This window comes from Manis javanica, chromosome 2, assembly GCF_040802235.1.
Source record: "Manis javanica isolate MJ-LG chromosome 2, MJ_LKY, whole genome shotgun sequence".
In the NCBI taxonomy this organism is placed as follows: Eukaryota; Metazoa; Chordata; class Mammalia; order Pholidota; family Manidae; genus Manis; species Manis javanica.
In genome coordinates, this window is record NC_133157.1 from 29,669,526 (window position 1) to 29,687,154 (window position 17,629).

The window sequence follows — 17,629 nt, forward strand, 5'->3', positions numbered from 1 at the left end:
GTCAAGCCTTGGAGAAATACGCTTAGGCCTCTTTTATGGAGAGATATCTTATTCTATGGGTGTTTCGAAGACTGAGTCAAAAGGAAAGTTTTGAAAGCAATGCCATATTTTGTTTGGTTGAGTGTGGAAAGGTTGGACCTTTCCTGAAATATCTGACAGAGATATCTAATGAGTAAATGCCCATCAACAATCACATATCAAACCAGGGAATCAATTTAATAAATTTTTATTGAATACCTGCTCTGTGCTAAGTGCAGTGGAACCCACAGAATAATAAGACATTGTCTCTGCTTTTAAGAATTTCACCCGTTTTTTTGGAGATGCATCTTTTCAACAAACAAATAGCAGAAATACGAAGTAAGATAAGTGCTGCGGCTATTTGGAAAAGAAGAGCTCAATGTTGACTGAAATGGTTGAGGGTGGCTTTACAGACGGAGGTGGACATTAGGTCATACAGCCCAACAAAACAGCATTGTTCAGCTTCCAGGTCTGAAGTGGTTAGTATGGGAGGAATCATTTCTGGAAGCATGTTTTTGTAGCAGGCATTGTGTAAATTGTGCGGGCTGTATATAAGTTACGCATATGAGGCTCCTTTGGATTCAATTCAATCAACAAATATTTATTGAGCATCTAATGTGTGCCTGGCAAGAACACATTGTAGGCAGCTCATGGTTCACTCAGATTTGTACAGCTGAAAACTTCATGCGGGGTGGGAGATCAGCTTTATGCATGGCAGCTTTATATCCCATATTGATAAACCAGAATGCCCTACAACATGAAGATGCAAATTTACACCGTTATCATGACAACAATTCTTACAGAAATAGCACTAGCTGGGTGTCTGGATAAATCATCATAGGTGGGCTTTATGTTTCATGTTTTTCAGTTCCAATGTCCTTTATTATTTCTTATTTTTCCTTTTAAAAGAATGTGTTTTACAGAGATTCCTACTGAGTAGATCAAAATTTTATCATTTTTAAAACAGTCACAAGTATAGACCTATCAGGGCTTTCACATCTCATGTTTTAAGCAGCAACTTTGAAATGTGAGTTCTAAAATCACAGAATCACAGAATTCTCTCCTAAGATTATAAACCACCATTTTTGACAAGATATCTAAAATAAGCAAGGAATTTCTTAACGTGAGAGGCCAATAAACCACTCACACCATCCCCAAGAAAGTGTTAAGTCTTCATAAGTAAAAAAAAACAGAGAAAAAGAAAGAAAATAGTTTAAAAAAAAACTAGCTTATTGTCACCCCCTTCATATAGGACTATTGTCTCTTCCATTCAAGCCAGAGTAAAGGGGTTGTGACACCTCCCCCCACCAAAGTGTGGTCCTAGACCAGCAGCACCAGCGTCATGTGGGAACTTGTTAGGAATGCAGAATCTCGGGCCCTGCCTGAGACTGACTGAATCAGAATTTACTGTATCTCATTTTAACAAGATTCCTGGGTGACAGATACACACATGAGAGGTGGAAAAGCACTTCTCTAAGGAACATTAAAATGTCATCGAATTAATTTGAAAATGCAGTGCCAGTTCACCCAGCCCCACATCCTCAGTTCCTTTCGCAGCTAACTACATGTAAATTGGTTCCACAGAATAGACAGGAATAGAGTTTTCATGTTGAAACAACAAAGGATTCTTAACAGGTTCTCATATCCCTCTTGCTCAAATAAATATTGAACATACATTTTTAAAATATCAGTTTCAAGAGTTGACAAATTGCTTCCTTACCTACATCACCCACATAATTATGTAGTCATCTTTCCCATCAACTGTTACTTTTTTAAAATTTAAGTCTGAGACATAGCAAGTGAATAAATAAAATAAACAATCAGATGATGATGAAAAGAGAATTGGAAAAATGGAAGAAGAAAGAAATACTGAGGTGGTCGAGAGAAATTGAGACGGCAGCAGAGTCAAGGCCAACAGTTTCCTGGAGCTCCTAATTCTTTACTTCTCAGGATGTTCACTCAGAGAACCTGCCCCACAATTCAGGATGATGAAGCATAGCTGGAAGCAGGACCCTAAGCCAGGGACACTCATTTATAAAACACTTGCTAGGACAAAGGAAATGAAATCCATTGTTATTGTAACTGGAGGCATTCAGCCTCTAACTGATGTTAAAGCTTACCAAAAAACTGGAATAAGAGTGCCTCTTTTTGTTTGGAAAGATTAATGGTAAAAAAAATAAAATCAAAGAGAATCTAGCTTATAGTTGCCTTTTTGTAGTTACTAGTCACAACTAAAAATTTATTATGAAAGAGAAGGCACAAAGCCATTGCTTGAATATGGGTTTCTGCTCATGTAAAAGCAAATTTATGAAAATTCAAATCTAATATCATTTGCTGACTTGATCACTATAATGAAGGCTGGAGAATTTCACACAAATAAACTGAATATAATCATGTAATCATCAGGAAAGAAAGCATAAAAAGGACCCTAATAATTGTAATGTTCTAATAAATGTTTAACAACTGGCTCTCTGAGGGAAAAAGCCCTAACTGTAACATTTGCCATTTCCATGACATAAATTCCACCAACACAATCCGTTTCAAGCGACCACTGTGGTCATTGAACAGAGTTTAGAAGAGACTGGCATAATTGGTCTGAGGAACCCATAAAAACTGCTTCAGTGCACTCCTAAAAATAACTAAAAGTGCAGAATTCTCTACTCATCAACAGATAAGCAACATTTGATCTCTCATTCACAGATGTATTTATTTATACCATAAAGAGTCTAGTGGTTCTACTGTTAATCAATAGTGGCCAGGGCCAAAGTTTAAATGTCAGAAAAACAAGCACATGAATTTTGAAGTCTGGTTTCCCACTTCTTCTATTTTCAGCATATCAGAAAAGGCTTTCCAAGGCTTGCACTTTTATGACATCCTGTGCATATCAATCACTTGCAAGCTGATGTTTTTAACACCTGTTAAGGATGGGGAAGTACTCTGCGTGGCTTATGTTTCACTTTCTTGGATCTCTTCCCCTGAGTTTCTGTCACTGCATGGGATGTAGTCATGAATCCTGAGGATAGACATGAGGCAACAGCCATGAATATGTACACTTTGGGGCACTTCATCATAATTTTTGACAGCAATATTCCTCAAGATCGGCAGATAGATTAAAGTTGAGGTGGCTGCCTCAAAAATAATTTTAAGGTAGACATTCATAGCACATACAAAGCAGGCTTATAGTGTTACTTGCCATAGATGATATTTTAATCCTCTAATAGAAAATAATGTTAATTTATAAGTAAAGTTTAAAAGGCAAGAAATCACAAAGCCTTATTGCTATACATTGTGCTCAACTAATTAAACAAAATCTTTTGTTTGCTTATTGTAATATTCATGAAGATGACACTTCTCATTCAGTGTCTGTTAACATTTACATACCCAGTATCTCCCAATCTTTTACAGAAATACTAATGACAACACATTAAAAAAAGGACAATAATTAAAGGCTACTGAAAATTAAGGGTGTCATACAATCTAGTACCAAAATCTGGGATAAACTAGAAATATGGACATGAATTTTAAATACTGACCCAATCATCAGCTCATGCTATTAACCAGTTTTGCTTTATATAAAATAAGGTATGAAAAATCTACCCGGACTTCCAGCTCAAGATGGCAGCGTTAGTAGGGTGGTGGAAATCTCCTCCCAAAACCATATATATTTTTGAAAATACAACAAATACAACTATTCTTAAAAAAGAGACCGGAGGTTACAGTACAACAGCCAGGCTACATCTACATCTGCGAAAACTCAGCATCTCACGAAGGGGGTAAGATACAAAGCCGTGACCCAGCGGAACCTGAGCACTCCCCCAACCCCAGCTCACCCACGGGAGGAAAGGAGTCAGAGTGGGGAGGGAGTGGAAGCACAGGACTACTAAATAACCAGCCCTAGCAATCTGTACCAGGAGCACAGACACACATTGCATGGTGAGCTGGATATTAGAGAAACAGAAGGGTAGGATCCGAGACGGAGACTGCAAGTGGGTGCCCACAGCAGGCTCCCCTGGGACAAAAGAAAAGCAGATGCTTTTTAAAAATCTTAAAGGGACATGGGCTCAACAGCTGAACAAAATAGTCCCAGCACACTCAGCCCAGCAGGCTGGGAATCTTCAGAAACTTCAGGCCCCCTAACCCTCTGAGGGGTAAAGCAGCCCCGAAGTCCCTCACAGTGAAAAGAAGCCTACCATTCGTACCTCCCTCCAACCCGGCCAGCACTAAAAACAAACCGACCTGACCCGCCACAGCTGCGGACGAGCCAGAAAGCGGGCCCACCCACAGCAACCACAGAGTCTCCTCCCAGCGCGCAGCTACCTGGGACAGGCAGTGGAAGCCACAGCAAGATCCGGGATGCCTGAAGAGGCGCTGTTCTTGCAGAAGAGACCAGCCGGCGCGGCTGTGACTCCCTGCAATACTCTAGGCTAGGCCGAGGGTGGCCCCAACCCACCGCAGCTCAGGAGATTGTCCCAGAGTCTGCTCCCAGTATGCGGGTAATGGGCACAGGCAGCAGAAGCTGGAGCAAGGTCCAGAAGGCATGAAGGGGAGCCGTTCTCACTGGAGAACACACCCGGCATGCCTGCAACTCCCCGCAGTGCTCTAGGCTAGCCCGAGGGTGGCCCCGCCCATGGCAGCTCAGGAGATTGTGCCAGAGTCTGCTCCCCGGGTGAGGGTAACCAGCACAGGCAGCAGAGAAGGCCAAGGTGAACAATAAGCAGGAAGGGACTTTGATCTCCCAGCTGACACACGTGCGACCTGCCTGCAACCATTTCTATCGCCATGAAAAAGCAGAAGAATCTGGTGTAGTCAAAAATCACTCAGACAATCCCAGAGAGAGGGCCTGGTAAGATAAATGTAACCAATCTTCCTGAAAAAGAATGCAAAATAAAAGTCATAACAATGCTGATGGACTTGCAGAGAAATATGCAAGAGCTAAGGGATGGAGTCAGGAGGGAGATAACAGAAATGAAATGATTGATAGAAGGGTTTAAGAGCAGACTGGACGAGGTGCAGAAGACTGTTAATGGAATAGAAATCAGAGAACAGGATCACAGAGAAGTTCAGGCAGAGAGAGAGACAACAGGATCTCAAGGAATGAAAGAATATTAAGAGAACGGTGTGACCAGTCCAAGAGGAATAATATTCTCATTACCAGAAGAAGAAGAGAGAGAAAAAAGGGATAAAAGTGTCTCTGAAGAAATAATTGCAGAACATTTCCCCAAGCTGGGAACAAAATAGTCTCTCAGATCATGGAAGCCCACAGATCTCCCAACACAAGGGACCCAGGGAGAACAACACCAAGACATATAATAATTAAAATGGCAAAGATCAAAGACAAGGACAGAGTATTAAAGGCAGCCAGAGAGAGAAAAAAGATTACCTACAAAGGAAAACCCATCAAGCTATCACAAGACTTCTCAACAGAAACCTTACAGGCCAGAAGAGAATTGCATGATATATTTAATGCAATGAAACAGAAGGGCCTTGAACCAAAAATACTGTATCCAGCATGATTATCATTTAAATTTGATGGAGGGCTTAAACAAGGAAAAGTTGAGGGAATTTGCCTCCCACAAACCACCTCTACAGGGTATTTTAAAGGAACTGCTCTGGATGGAAGCACACTTAACACTAAATGAATGTCACCAGAGAAAATAAAATCAAACCAAAGAAAGCAGACCAACCAAATACTAACTAAAGGCAAAAAATTAAATCAACTATCCACAAAAACAGTCAAAGGAAACACAAAAAAGCACAGAATAAAACACCTAACATATAAATAATGGAGGAGGAAGAAAAAGAAGGGAGAGAAATAAAGAATCATCAGACTGTGCTTATAATAGCTTAAGAGAGTTAAATTAGATGGTTAAACAGTAAAGAAGCTAGCCATGAACCTTTGGTAACTACAAATCCAAAGCCTGCAATGGCAACAAGTACATACGTATTGGTAATCACCCTAAATGTAAATGGACTGAATGCAATACTCAAAAGACACACAGTAATAGAATGGATAAAAAAGGAATATACATCTATATGCTGCTTACAAAAGACTCACCTCAAACCCAAAGACATACACAGACTAAAAGTGAAGGGACAGAAAAAGATATTTCATGCAAACAATGGGGAGAAAAACAGGTGTTGCAGTACTTATATCATCCAAAATAGACCTCAAAACAAAGAAAGTAACAAGAGATAAAGAAGGACATTACATAATGATAAAGGGGGCAGTCCAACAAGAGGATATAACCATTATAAATATATATGCACCCAACACAGGAGCACCAGCATATGTGAAACAAATACTAACAGAATTAAAGGAGGAAATAGAATGCAATGCATTCATTTTAGGACACTTCAACACACCACTCACTCCAAAGGACAGATCCACCAGACAGAAAATAAGTAAGGACACAGAGGCACTGAACAACACACTAGAACAGATGACCTAACAGATATCTATAGAACTCTACACCCAAAAGCATCAGGATACACATTCTTCTCAAGTACCCATGGAACATTTTCCAAAATAGACCACATACTAGGCCACAAAAAGAACCTCAGTAAATTCAAAAAGACTGAAATTCAACCAGCTTCTCAGATCTGAAAGGTATAAAACTAGAAATAAATTGTACAAAGAAAGCAAAAAGGCTCACAAACACATGGAGGCTTAACAACATGCTCCTAAATAATCAATGGATCAATGACCAAATTAAAACAGAGATCAAGCAATATACGGAGACAAATGGCAATAACAGCACAAAACCCCAACTTCTGTGGGATGCAGCAAATGCAGTTCTAAGAGGAAAGTATATAGCAATCCAGGCATATTTAAAGAAGGAAGAACAATTCCAAATGAATAGTCTAAGGTCATAATTATTGAAAATGGGGAAGGAATAACAAGTGAAGCCCAAAGTCAGCAGAAGGAGGGACATAATAAAGATCAGAGAAGAAATAAATAAAATTGAGAGGAATAAAACAATAAAAAAATCAATGAAACCAAGAGCTGGTTCTTTGAGAAAATAAACAAAATAGATAAGCCTCTAGCCAGACTTATTAAGAGAAAAAGAGAATCTACACACATAAACAGAATCAGAAAGGAGAAAGGAAAAAATCACAATGGACCCCACAGAAATACAAAGAATCATTAGAGAATACTATGAGAATCTATATGCTAACAAGCTAGAAAACCTATAAGAAATGGACAGCTTCCTAGAAAAATACAACCTTCCACTGCTGACCAAGGAAGAAATAGAAAATCTAAACAGACCAATTACCAGCAATGAAATTGAATCAGTAATTTAAAAATACCCAAAAACAAAACCTCTGGACCAGATGGATTCACTGCTGAATTTTATCAGACATATAAAGAAGACATAATACCTATTCTCCTTAAAGTTTTCCCAAAAAAAGAAGAGGAAGAAATACTTCCAAACTCATTCTATGAAGCCAGCATCACTCTAATACCAAAACCAGGCAAAGACACCACAAAAAAAAGAAAATTACAGACTATCCATGATGAACAGAGATGCAAAAAACTCAACAAAATATTAGCAAACCAAATTCAAAAATACATCAAAAGGATCATACACCATGACTAAGTGGGATTCATCCCAGAGATGCAAGGATGGTACAACATTCGAAAATCCATCAACATCATCCACCACATAAACAAAAAGAAAGAAAAAAATGCATGATCATCTCCATAGATGCTGAAAAAGCATTCAACAAAATTCAACATCCATTCATGATAAAACTCTCAGCAAAATGGGTATAGAGGGCAAGTACCTCAACATAATAAAGGCCATATATGATAAGCCCACAGCCAACATCATACTGAACAGCAAGATGCTGAAAGCTTTTCCTTTAAGACCAGAAACAAGACAGGGATGTCCACTCTCCCCACTGTCATTCAACACAGTACTGGATGCCCTAGCCATGGCTATCAGACAAAACAAAGAAGTACAAGGAATCCAGATTGGTAAAGAAAAAGTCAAACTGTAACTATTTGTAAATGACATGATATTGTACACAAAAAACCCTAAAGAATACACTCCAAAACTACCAGAACTAATATCTGAATTCAGCAAGTTGCAGGATACAAAATTAATACACAAAAATCTGTTGCTTTCCTATACACTAACAATGAGCTAGCAGAAAGAGAAATCAGGAAAACAATTCCATTCACAATTGCATCAAAAAGAAAAAAATACCTAGGAATAAACAATTGTATCAAAAAGAATAAAATACCTGGGAATAAACCTAACCAAGGAAGTGAAAGACCTATACCCTGAAAACTACAAGACACTACTAAGAGAAAGTAAAGAGGACACTAACAAATGGAAATTCATCCCATGCTTTTGGCTAGGAAGAATTAATATTGTCAAAATGGCCATCCTGCCTAGAGCAATCTACAGATTAATGCAATCCCTATCAAAATGCCAACAGCATTCTTCAATGAACTGGAACAAACAGTTGTAAAATTCTTATGGAACAACAAAAGACCCTGAATAGCCAAAGCAATCCTGAGAAGGAAGAATAAAGCAGGGAGGATCTCACTTCCCAACATCAAGCTCTACCACAAAGCCACAGTAATCAAGATAATTTGGTACTGGCACAAGAAAGGACCCACAGACCAGTGAAAAAGAATAGAGAGTCCAGATATTAACCCAAATATATATGGTCAATTAATATACGATAAAGTAGCCATGGATATACAATGGGGAAATGACAGCCTCTTCAACAATTGGTATTGGCAAAACTGGACAGCTACATGTAAGAGAATGAAATTTAATCATTGTCTAACCCCATACATAAAAGTAAATTCAAAATGGATCAAAGACATGAATGTAAGTCATGAAACCATAAAACTCTTAGAAAAAAACATAGGCAAAAATCTCTTGGACATAAACATGAGCAACTTCTTCATGAACATATCCCCTGGGCAAGGGAAACAAAAGCAAAGATGAACAAGTGGGACTATATCAAGCTGAAAAGCTTCTGTACAGCAAAGGACACCATCGATAGAACAAAAAGACATCCTACAGTATGGGAGAACATATTCATAAATGACAGATCTGATAAAGGATTGACATCCAAAACATATAAAGAGCTCACACACCTCAACAAACAAAAAGCAAATAATCCAATTAAAAAATGGGCATAGGATCTGAACGGACACTTCTCCATAGAAGAAATTCAGATGGCCAACAGACACATGAAAAGATGCTCCACATCACTAATCATCAGAGAAATGCAAATTAAAACCACAATGAGATATCACCTCACACCAGTAAGGATGGCCAACATCCAAAAGACAAACAACAACAAATGCTGGTGAGGATGCGGAGGAAGGGGAACCCTCCTACACTGCTGGTGGGAATGTAAACTAATTCAACCATTGTGGAAAGCAGTATGAAGGTTCCTCAAAATACTAAAAATAGAAATACCATTTGACCCAGGAATTCCACTCCTAGGAATTTACCCTATGAATGCAGGAGCCCAGTTCAAAAAGGACATATGTACCCCTATGTTTATTGCAGCACTATTTACAATAGCCAAGAAATGGAAGCAACCTAAGTGTCCATCAGTAGATGAATGGATAAAGAAGATGTGGTACATATACACAATTGGAATATTATTCAGCCATAAGAAAAAAACAAATCCTACCATTTACAACAACATGGATGGAGCTAGAGGGTATTATGCTCAGTGAAATAAGCCAGATGGAAGAAGACAAGTATGAAATGATTTCACTCATATGTGGTGTATAAGAACAAAGAAAAAAAACTAAAGGAACAAAACAGCAGCAAACCCACAGAACCCAAGAATGGACTAACAGTTACCAAAGGGAAAGGGACTGGGGAGGATGGGTGGGAAGGGAGGTACAAGGGGGGAAAAGTGCATTATAATTAGCAGACATAATGTTGGGGGTGGGGAGAATGGGGAGGGCTGTACTACACAGAGAAGACAAGTAGTGACTCTATAGCATCTTACTAGGATGATGGACTGACTGTAGTAGGATATGTGGTGGGGACTTGATGATGGGGGCAGTCTAGTAACCATAATGTCACTCATGTAATTGTAGATTGATGATACCAAAAAGAAAAAAGAAAAATCTACCCTAACCCTTGCAACATAACATGTTTCTTAAATCGACATGTAGGGCCTGCTCTGAAAACATCATCCCTCTATCATACTTAGACTGTACTGTGGAATGCGAAGATCTCTGAACTCCTGAAACTACTCCTTCCCACCTCCACTGGGATTTTATTACATCCTTGCAGTGTCTGTAAATCCAAGAAAATAAATGGGCAAGAAATGGGGGAGGGGCTAAAAGTCACAACTAAAAAAGCCATGGATCACTCTAGGGAATTTAATTATGGTTTTTCACGTCCCAAAAAATTAGGGAACAAAAAGTCCTCACTAGGTTCATGCTTGCTAGAAAATGGAAACTTATCTAGGACCTATGTACATGAATCTTCCCTCTTCCAAAATGGCATCTGAGAAAGGGATTTGATCACTATACAAATATGAAGAAGCACATAGGCCAAAGCAATCACCTTATTTGTTGATAAACACTAAGTCTAGATAGATGTTATCTTTACCAAGGATGAGAGGAGAAATGTCAACGTGAAAAAAAAACAAACGTAAAACTACAGAACAAGAGGGAAAAGCAGCATTCAGAAGACCCAGAGAGGAGCATACCTCTACAATACCATAAAGTGTGGGACCTAAACAAAAATATCAGAAAATTTCAATGAAGTGTAAAATATATGTCATATGTGAAACAAAATGAGTCATTTTGAAAGCTGAGATGAGATGAAAGGGAGAGATGGTTGAGATAATGAGGAATTGGGAACACATAATAGCAGAGTTTTAGACCATACTGAGGGAGCAAAAAAGCAAAACGTATGCTGCAGAACACTAAAGGAGTAATGGGGTAACAAACTTGAAAAAGCCTTCTTAAATTCAGGGAATAAGGACAAATGCATGTAGGTAATGAAAGATGATTACAGATATGGAAGAAGAGAATGGAGAAAGAATTTTCAGGTATTTAGTGATATTAGAGGAGAGAGCAGAAAAAAGTTGAACTTTATGAATAGGAAATCAAAATAAGTTGACAAAGAATAATCAAAGCTATAGTTTAATAAAATCCTTGAGCTGAGGGAAGGCCAGTGCATGTATTTGTTAAAAGGGTTTCTAAAGTCCAGGAAGAACGAGGTAAAGACATATATCCTCTAGGCTAACCTGACAAAATTTTGAGTAATTAAGACAGATTTTTAAAAATCTTTCAAACATCTGAACAAGGTTATGTATACTTGAACAAACTCACCTGTAAAGAATTGTCTTCCAGTGGTTTCTCCCAAGAGCAGGCTCTGAAACAGGGGTTTGGTGATCCCAGGAGACACCTACAGGGACAGGGGATATGAGACAAGGAAGAGAAAGGAATCATCAAAGGGATCTTCACTGAACTGATTACAGCTATGGGCAACAGGGGCTCAATACTAATGGAGAAATCTAGGAATATAGAGCACACCTCCATATTATCCCCCCAAGGAATCAGGAAGCTGGCATATTTATCTTGAACTACCATCCATCTTCAGCCCACATGCTGGCAGAAGCCCTCAGACAGAAACTCAAAGGTAACTGTAGCAGGATGCTATCTGCACATACTGAAATGGTGAATAGTTAGGTGATGTGAGGAGGGCAATGAAAACATCTACTAGCAATGACCAACAACCAAGTTAGCCTCAGACTTCTCCTCTATAACAACAATTGTAGAAGGTAGTGAACTAAAATCAGCAGAGTTCTGAGTGAAATGAGTTGATTGATACATATCAATATTTGATATTCATGTAAATCTTTTATGCATAAAAGCAATAGTAAGACATAGTCATAGGCAGGACCTCAAGAACTGTATTGCCCATCTCCTTAAAAATCAATCAAAAACTTCCACATAAAAATAATGCTTGATCCTACATATTCCACTTCCTTCCCTTCCAAATTCACTTTGAAATTTCAAAGCAGAAAAAATTTTCATCCTCTGCATAACCCAGAAAATAAACCCATTAATCAACCAGAAGTATTGAGGAAGTCCTGCAAGAAATAGCAAAAATAGGGTCTGGCTTAGGAAAGTACCACTCCCAAGGTCAATCCACGGCTAAACTATGTGGAGAAAACTAACAAAGTCCAACATGGTAGGCAGCATTTGAAATGACTCCCAATAATCCCTGCCTTATGGTACTCACACCCTTCTGTAATCCCTTCCCATGTATGTATGTGTACTGGACCTAGTGACTTGCTTCTCACTAACAGAACACAATAAAATAATGAGGTATCACTTCTGAGGTCAGTAATAAAAACCGTGACTTCTGTCTTGCTAGTTCCCTCTCCTTGCAGGTGTTCTTTCTCGCCTTCAAACTTGCTCACTCTGCTATGTTGTGAGATGCTCTGTGAAGAGGCCCACGTGGCAGGGAGCTGACAGTAGTCTCTGGCCAGTAGCCAGTGAGGAACTGAGGCTGTCAGTCCAACAACTCTTAAGGAACAGAGGCTGTCCAACGACCATGTGAGTGAGCTTGGAAGTGGATGCTTCCCCAGTTGAAACCTGAGAACACCACAGCTCCAACCTACCCTTTGACTGCAGCCTGTGAGAGACCCTGAAGCACAGGACCCAGTTAAGCGGCCCTGGTTGCCTAGCACTCAAATACTCTGAGATAATAAATGTTTTAAGCCATTAAATTTTAGAATAATTTGTTACAAAGCAATAGGTAATACACCCAGTACTGCTCTGACCCCCAACATGGAAATTCAGGACTTGGAAATAAGGCTGAGTCATCAGGAGCAGTGAACAAACTAAAGAAATTCAAGATCTGCATAAGTACCCACACTAGGCTTCCTTGCAAGTGACCAGTGATAGAGTGGACTGTGAGCACCCAGTCACTGTGGTCACACCTCCTAGAGGTCAGCTTCAGACCCGCAGCCACCTTTCTGCTGCTATCTGTAGTACACTGGGGGTACAACAGTAGGAGTGGTCCACAACATGTGAAGGCAATAAGGAGTGCATTTTATTTAAAAGACTATAATTAAAACCAACTGCAAATCAGTCTGCTTTCTATTACCACCATGCACAGGCAATCCTAAACATTTTCAGTGACGAAATGCTCCTCCCCATCAGGGCAGACAGCCCTGACCGCCTCCCCCTTGGCACATCACTGACTGCCATGACAAAGGGGATCTTATGAATGCTTGGCAGCAGGAGTCGCCCTGCTGTGAACTGCCTTCCTGATAACTCCATCTGCATTTTTTTATGGAAAAATTGGATCTCTTATCCAACACAGATGCCCTCACAGATCAGTGTCAAGAAAGAGCAGGAATAAAGGCAAGTAACGGCAGGCTCTGGATCAAAACAAATGAGATTTTTATGATTGACTTTCAAGAGTGCACCAGTGCCACATTCACAGAGTCACCACCTGTGGTCACCTGTCAGGGGCAGTATTTATTCCCATTCATTCAAGAAATATTTATTGAGTGCCTAATTTGAGCCAAGTATGTTTCTGGACTAGGGAATCAACAATTAAAAGTCACAGTAATTGCCTTTGTGGGGCTTAAATTCCAGTGGAAATAGATTGAAATGAATTAAAACATAAAATATATATCAGTGATGATGCATGCTCTGAAAGAAATTGAAGCAAGGAATGGGGGACAGCATATGCGTGGATGAATTTTACAATTCTAAATAAGGTACTCTGAGAAGACTTCAGTAAGTAGGGGACATGAACAAAGGTTTGAAAGACGTTATGGAGATGTGATGGAGAAAGCCATGTGGATGTCTGAGAAAGACCAATCCAGGTGGAAGGATGATCAAGTGCAAAATTCCTGACAGTATAGTATTCTTGGAGAGTTTGAGAAACAACAAAGAGGACAAGCAGACTAGAGTAAATGAGGGGGAGTAGTAGGAGATGGGATGAAAGAGAGAATGATTTCTGCTGCTCGTCCTTTCCCAAATCTTCTGCTTATTCCTTTCATCTGTGGAATCTAAAGCTGAACCCTGCTGGCAAAGGATTCTGGGATGCAGTTCCAGAACCCCTGTGATACCTGGGAGAGAACATGCAGTGGATAGGAAAAGTGCTAAATAACAGTGGCACCTTAACTTTCCCCCACCTTCTAGGATTAGAAAATGAATACCTGTCAAATATACCTCCTAAGACTTTAAGAAACACTGACATACTGTGAGAGAACTAAGGAACACTTGCCTGAAAAAAAAGGCCTGATTTCTAGTTCCATTCTACTGTGTGACCTTGAATAGGTCCCTTGGCCTCTCTGAGACTCAGTTTCATAATCTACCTAGCAGAGAAAAAACAGTATCTATCTCTCGAAGTCAAGAAGATTTCATGGTTTTGTGCATGTGAAGGGTTCATCCCAGTGTCTGGCATACTCTGAAATAAGTAGCAGCTAATACAAATGTAAAAGTATGAGTCCTATAGATCCTGCTATGGCTCCACTGCCCACTAGTCATATGACATCAAGTAATTTATTTCACTTCCTGAACACCAATTTCCTCATCTTTAAGAAGAGAAAAATAAGACCTACCTCCCGAGTTATTTTTAATATTAAATGAGGCAATGGAAAGATGATACTTATACCAGTACATAGTAAATTCTCAAAGAATGCTAATTATTCTTATTATCTAAGAAATTAAGGGGTTGGACTTTCTTCAAGTTTCTTCCTCATTCTAGCAATCTTTGGTGCCATCCGTGGGTCTAAAATGTAGGACTTTCACAATCTACCTCTTTCAGAACTTGTGGGATTTATAAATCTTGTTTCCTTGCAAATACATTTCTTTCTAACACACTGTAGGAAGAACACTAGAAAATTAGACATGCTTGGCTGTCCAGTCACCTGTATGTTCACTCAGGTGCTGAAATCAATAAGTAAGAGTTACCTGTGGGTCCCTGGGTCATTTAAATTAACTCACTCTGTTCACTTTCTCATTTATCTAGCACATGGCCTCTTGGTCTAGCCTTACAGGACAACTGCACAGGTGAGGCAGGTGGTCCCATTTTCTGGAGTCATTTCAGCAGGAAGTAAACCGAACACTGAGGACTCAGCTGCCCCGGAGAAATATGAGTGGCCAAAGTCAGTGTCAAACAAGAAGGAGAGAGGAGAGGGAGCCTCAGCCAGTGAGTCACCACCACACTGCTTCCCAGAGTCCCAGTCAGGGTCCTGGGGGCAGTGAGGGTGCATGGCAGGAAGCCATTCTCTCCATTCAGCCATCCTGGCAATTTCCTGAATGCTATGGAAGTGGTGCAGAAGGAGACACTGTTGAAAGTGCAAGAGAGCAAATGAATGAGAAGGCCCAGGCATGAGTACCCTGAACTCCTGGCCAAAACAGAGTCATGATTAAAAGCTGTATTGATATACAGCTGGCACAGGAATGTGAAACATTCCCCACACCCCTCACAGAGACAGAGTTCCAGGTTTACTCCACCAAAGGTCAACTAACTAGTTAAACTGCAGATAAATAATGGTTACACTGCTTAACTCTCCACTAAGCACTCCTGAACTACTTTTCTCAGAGGAAGAGTCTGGCATGGGGAGACCACTTCTTCACTGGCCCTCTGGAACTTTAGTGTCCATCTAATTATTTATGTATTCATTTATCCAACATATAATTATTGAGCACCACTGTGCCACAGGCATGGGGCTAAGGCACTGAAAACATAACAAGAACATGATCTGGTTGGCCCTGGCCTTTCAAGGGGCTCTTGTTTTGGAAACAGAAACAAATTAATCAATCTTGACAGTTGGTTGTAAGTACTGCAGTAAAGAAGGCAGTGGCAGAGGGTACTAGAGAAAGGGCTTAAAAATTAGAAAGAGAAATGAGGGACAGAGCCAGAAGAACTACACTGGCACTGAGTCTAGAAAGATCTAGGGAGTTAGCAAGTTAGAAAGGCAGTGAATGGGCATGTCGGTGGTTTTTGTCCAGTGGAGTTCTAGGTAGAAAGAAGAGCAAGTGGTAAGGCACGGTGTGATCTGTTCCACAGCAGCTCAGTGTGACTGGCAGTGTGATGAGAGATGAGGTCTGAGTCCGCAGCTCAGAAGTGAGCCACGAGCTAGAGCCAGAGCCTCCACCAGGCCTCAGCCTCCAGGACGTATTGCGGCAGTGGAAGAGAACCGTGTGAGCCGTGGTGTGCAGCCTGAGAGAGGCGGTCTGTTAAATGAATTTAACTGATGGGGCGCTGATGCTATGCCAGCCTACCCAAGCAAACCCAAATCTAAGTCTGCAAATGCCTCAGGTTATGAAATCAAAATTCTGAGGACAGCCAGTCACATGCAGCCAACTAGACTTTAAGTCACAGCCAGTCAGATAACTTCCTTTCTTTGCTTCCCCACTTTATCTGTTTAAGTCTCCCCTTGGCTCCTGCCAGCAGTGCTCCCAAGCTGCCTCACACTGCTTGACATTGCCTGAGTGAAATCAATTCTGCTCAATAAATGCTTAAAATTTTCAATCTGCCTCAGTGTATCTTTTAGCAAGTCTAAGGACCAACACAGGCAATGGACCTGATGATTTCCCAACACGCTGGTCAGCCCTAGAGGAGCATCACCACTGGCGCCCCTCCCCCATCCTCCCTGGTATCCAGACTCACTCAGCCAGCTTCCATTTCCTGCTTCTACATTTTCTAGTGCTGTCCCCAATTGTCATTCATATCAAGGTAGAAGAATAAGAACTGTCAACTCTTTACATTTTTATGTGACAGCTGGCCTTTAGACACAATCCTGCTCTGGAGAATCCTTTGCAGTAGGAATAATCATTCCCAACAGATATGTGTAATACATGGGTCATAAGAGGATGTAGACAGTTTTTAAAAAGGGAGTCTATCATACACACTAAGTGACTGGTGGTTACCATGGGGGAGGTGCTGGGGTGGGTGGGTGGAATAGATGAGGGGAATAAAAAGATGCAAGATCTCAACCATAATATAAATTAATCATGGGGATGAAAGTAAAGCATAGAGAATACAGTCCGTAGTTCTGTAACATCATTCCATCTTGACAGACAGTAACTACACTAGCTGGGGTGAGCATTTAATAATGTATATATGACTGTATAACACTGTGTAACAACCATACTTTAGTAAAAAAATCAACACAAAATAAAAAAGGTTTCTCAACAAACATAGCTACAAAGTTAAATGTTCATTTTTTAATTAAAATTTACAATTAAAAATGTTTAAACTTAGTTTATAATTAATTCAAAATAAAATTAATTTTAAAATTTAAAAAAAGGAGTCTAAACTGTATTTTAACCTCTCGATGTTGCTAATTAAGCATTTTCCATGAAGTCAGTTAGCAGCCGGTTTCACAGATTTTACAGTCTTTTGTTTGAGTGCTGCCTTTATAGGAATCCTGGCAGAAAACGTGCCTCTGTTTTTTGCTATTTTCTTGCTTACAGGGTAGACCAGATAGATTGTTCTCACGGACTCTTTTTGACTTAAGGTTTCTAACTCCTCTTGGCTGGAGGAGCCCCAAGACTGACTCTCGGACTTCACATCATGGCAATTTCCTTTTATTGGATTTCTTCTGACTGATCATTCTGCTGCCATTTTTATAA

The 17,629-nt window shown here is 39.9% G+C and overlaps 1 long non-coding RNA gene across 1 annotated transcript in view; it reads right to left on the reverse strand.

Annotated features, from left to right (window-relative positions):
- Nucleotides 1-598: 598 nt before the first annotated feature.
- Nucleotides 599-17,629, reverse strand: part of LOC108386046 (uncharacterized) — a 214,212-nt gene continuing 197,181 nt past the window's right edge. Inside the window, exons 3-4 of the long non-coding RNA XR_012123607.1 lie at nucleotides 11,351-11,426; nucleotides 599-3,031 (exon numbers count right to left, since the gene is read on the reverse strand). This is a non-coding gene — a long non-coding RNA (uncharacterized lncRNA). The remainder of the gene's footprint in view (nucleotides 3,032-11,350; nucleotides 11,427-17,629) is intronic.